At 46.1% G+C, this 4,250-nt stretch overlaps 1 non-coding gene across 1 annotated transcript; it reads left to right on the top strand.

The window, feature by feature from the left end:
* The first annotated feature begins 459 nt into the window (after window positions 1-459).
* Window positions 460-530, top strand: TRNAG-GCC. Its single transcript has one exon. It is a non-coding gene; the product is annotated as a tRNA-Gly (tRNA).
* The last annotated feature ends 3,720 nt before the right edge of the window (window positions 531-4,250 follow it).

Below are 4,250 nucleotides of genomic sequence, written 5' to 3'. Positions count from 1 at the left end.
GTTGTTGAGGCAGAATTTCACTCTTTTGAGGCAGAATCTCACTCTGTCACCTAGATTGGCGTGCAAGTGGCATGACCACAGCTCACTGCAGCCTTGACCCCCCAGGCTCAAGCAATCTTCCCTCCTCAGGCTCCTGAGTAGCTAGGACTACAGGCACGCGTTGCCACCATGCCTGGCTCATTTTCTCTTCTTCCTTTTTTTTTTTTTTTTTTTCAGTTTTTTGTAGAGACAAGAGTCTCCTGTGTTGCCCAGGCTGGTCTCGAACTCCTGGGCTCAAGCAATCCTCCCCACTCGGCCTCCCAAAGTGCTGAGATTACAGGCATGAGCCACCATGCCCAGCCAAGTGACCAAAATATTATCATCTTCTTTCTCCCTTATCTATTATCTTTCTAGCTACAAAGAGCATCTTCTAGTCACGTTCCGATGATGTCATTGCTTTTCCGCAACATCTGGGTTGGTGCATGGGTGGTTCAGTGGTAGAATTCTCGCCTGCCACGCGGGAGGCCCGGGTTCGATTCCCGGCCCATGCAGTACGTTACTTGGTTTTGGGCCGGGCGCAGTGAGCCATTTGTAGTCCTGCCTCAGCAACAATGAGCGAAACTTCGTCTGAAAAACATACAAAAAAACTTTTCGTGGGTCCCAAATGCTTTTTAAGTTGAATGATTTATAGGACAGGCTTTGTGACCCTATGACTGACCGTCCTTTATCACAAAAGACTCTAGTTTTCCTCCCATATAACATTTCCTCCCCAGTCAGGAGAGAGACTTTCCCCAAGCATGTCTCAGCTCAGCCATCTGGAGTTTGCGCATGTGTTTGCCATGTTAATCCCTCCTTTCTAAGAGTTCTCTCTGGGGTTATGAATCTTCTCAAATGGTATGAGTTTGACAGCTAAAATGGACTGATTTAAATCACTGTTCACAAACTGAAAATATGGTGGAATCAAAGTTCAGAAAAGATGGCCTGAGGACCTTGCTTTACTAGGAAGCAAGTTCTGGAACCGACACTTGTTTTTGGACTACCCTTTCCTATCTTCTATTTATTACCTTTACTATATTCTCCCTGCTCCCTATTGCCCCCACCCCTTCACTTTTTAACCTCTTCCTGTAAGACACTAAACATATGCGAGAATATGGGTGAAAACAGTAAAAATAATAGTTAACACTTCACAAGAGTGTTTCAGATAGATCCAGGCTCTTTACTAACTTTATCCCTAGTCTTCACAATAGTTCATATAAGGAAGAGATGGACACACTTTTTTTTTTATTTTATTTTTAGTAGAGACGGGGTTTCACCGTGTTAGCCAGGATGGTCTCTATCTCCTGACCTTGTGATCCGCCCATCTCAGCCTCCCAAAGTGCTGGGATTACAGGCGTGAGCCACCGCGCCCGGCCTGATTTAGGGTTTTTCAACCTCTGTACTACTGAGTAATTTCCAGCAGTGGAAAGAGGGGCTGGTGTCCTGCGCACTGTGGGTTGTGTAGCAGCATCTCTGGCTTCTGCCCACTTCTACCTACAACAAAAAATATTTATAGACATGGCCAAATGTCCTCTGGGGGCAAAACCACTGGTGTAATTTACTGCTGAGTGTAATTTACCCAGCACAGCATGCAATAAATCTTTGTTGAATTGAATGAATGAAGTGAATGCACATAGGAAGCCCTCAGTAAGTGTTAGCTATTTTTATTGTACTATTTTCCAACTATATAAATTTCTACATAAGTGGGATCCGATTATGTGTACTTCACTACAAATTGCATTTTTTCCTCTAACAATCCACCTTGGTTATGTTTTTATATCACCACCACCATTTTATACAGTTGTATCTCAATAGCTTTCTATGGAGTCACAGTAGTTTTATAATTCATTTATTCAATTCCTTATTGATGTATATCTAGGCTAATTTCAATTTGTTGCTATTATAAATAATGCTACAAAGAACATTTTTTTTCAGTATGAATTTTTACTTAATGATACGTCCAGAGCTATGCAATGTATCATGTCCTAATTTGGAAAGGGATTTTTGTATTAGGCAGGGTTCTCCAGAGAAACAGAATCAATAGGATGTGTGTATACATAAGGTAACTTGTTTATAAGAAATTGGCTTGGCCGGGCGCGGTGGCTCAAGCCTGTAATCCCAGCACTTTGGGAGGCCGAGATGGGTGGATCACGAGGTCAGGAGATCGAGACCACCCTGGCTAACACGGTGAAACCCCGTCTCTACTAAAAAATACAAAAAACTAGCCGGGCGAGGTGGCGGGCGCCTGTAGTCCCAGCTACTCGGGAGGCTGAGACAGGAGAATGGCGGGAACCCGGGAGGCGGAGCTTGCAGTGAGCTGAGATCCGGCCACAGCACTCCAGCCTGGGCAACAGAGCGAGACTCCGTCTCAAAAAAAAAAAAAAAAAAAAGAAATTGGCTTACACAATTATGGAGGTTGGCAAGTCCAAAATCTGCAGAGGAGATCAGCTGGCTGAACACCCAGGAAAGAGTTGATGTTGCAGTTCAAGTCCCAAGGTCATCTGCTACAGATTCCCTTGTGTGGCAGGGAGCTCGTTCTATTCAAGCCGACAACTGATTGGATGAGACTCACCCACATTAGGAAGAGTAATCTGGGCCAGGCTTGATGGCTCACACCTGTAATTCCAGTATTTTGGGAGGCCAAGGCAGGTGAATCCCTTGAGCTCAGGAGTTCGAGACCATCCTGGGCAACGTGGCAAAACCCCATCTCTACAAAAAATACAAAATTTAGCTGGGCATGGAGGCACATGCCTGTGGTCCCAGCTACTTACAAGGCTGAGGTGGGAGGATCGCTTGATTCCAGGAGGTCGCAGCTGCAGTGAGCTGAGATTGTGCCACTGCACTCCAGCGTGGGTAACAGAGTAAGAGCCCCTGTGTATCAGTCCATCTTCACACTGCTATAAAGAACTACCTGGGGCTGGGCGCAGTGGCTCATGCCTGTAATCCCAGCACTTTGGGAGGCCAAGATGGGCAGATCATGAAGTCAGCAGTTCAAGACCAGCCTGGCCAACATGGTGAAACCCCGTCTCTACTAAAAATACAAAAATTGGCTGGGCGTGGTGGCTCATGCCTGTAATCCCAGCACTTTGGGAGGCCAAGGCAGGCAGATCACAAGGTCAGGAGATCGAGACCATCCTGGCTAACACGGTGAAACTCCGTCCTCTACTAAAAGTACAAAAAATTAGCTGGGTGTAGTGGCGGGCGCCTGTAGTCCCAGCTGCTCGGGAGGCTGAGGCAGGAGAATGGCGTAAACCCGGGAGGTGGAGTTTGCAGTGAGCCGAGATCGCACCACTCCACTCCAGCCTGGGTCACAGAGCAAGACTCCATTTCAAAAAATAAATAAAGAAAAGAAAAGAAAATACAAATACAAATACAAAAATTAGCCGGGTGTGGTGGCATGCTCCTGTAATCCCACTTACTCAGGAGGCTGAGGCAAGAGAATTGCTTGAACCTGGGAGGTGGAGGTTGCAGTGAGCTGAGATCACGCCACTGCATTACACCCTGGGCAACAGAGCAAGACTCTGTCTGAGAGGGTGTGTGTGTGTGTGGGCGGGAGAGGGGGTGGGTGTGGAGAAAGAACTACCTGGGACTGCATATTTTATAAAGAAAAGAGGTTTAATTGACTCACAGTTCTGCATGGCTGGGGAGATCTCAGGAAACTTACAATCATGGTGGAAGGTAAAGGAGAAGCAAGCACCTTCCTCATAAGGTGGCAGGAGAGACAGAGAACGAGAGGAAGTGCCACACTTTTAAACCATCAGATCTCACGAGAACTCACTATCACAAGAACAGCATGGGGGAAACCACCACCATGATCCAATCACCTCCTACCAGGTCCCACCCTCAACATGTGGGATTACAGTTGGAGATGAGATTTGAGTGGGGACACAAAGCCAAACCAAATCAGCCTGTCTCACAAATAAAAAAAGGAATAGTAACCTGTTTCATTCAAAGTCCACCAGCTTGAATGTCAGTATCATCCACAAACATGCTCACAGAAACATTCAGAATAATGTTTGATCACATATCTGGTTATCATGATCCAGCCAAGTTATAGAAAGTAAAATTAGCCCAGTACAGTAGCTCACACCTGCAATCCCAACATTTTGGGAGGCTGAGACAGGTAGATTGCTTGAGCCCAGGGGTTCAAGACCAGCTTCGACAACAAGGAGGAACACCATTTCTACAAAGAGATATAAAAATTAGCAGGGGGTGGTGGTGCACACCTGTAGTCC

Source organism: Theropithecus gelada, chromosome 3 (assembly GCF_003255815.1).
Source record: "Theropithecus gelada isolate Dixy chromosome 3, Tgel_1.0, whole genome shotgun sequence".
NCBI lineage: Eukaryota > Metazoa > Chordata > Mammalia > Primates > Cercopithecidae > Theropithecus > Theropithecus gelada.
This window is presented reverse-complemented; position numbering and strand designations above follow the sequence as displayed.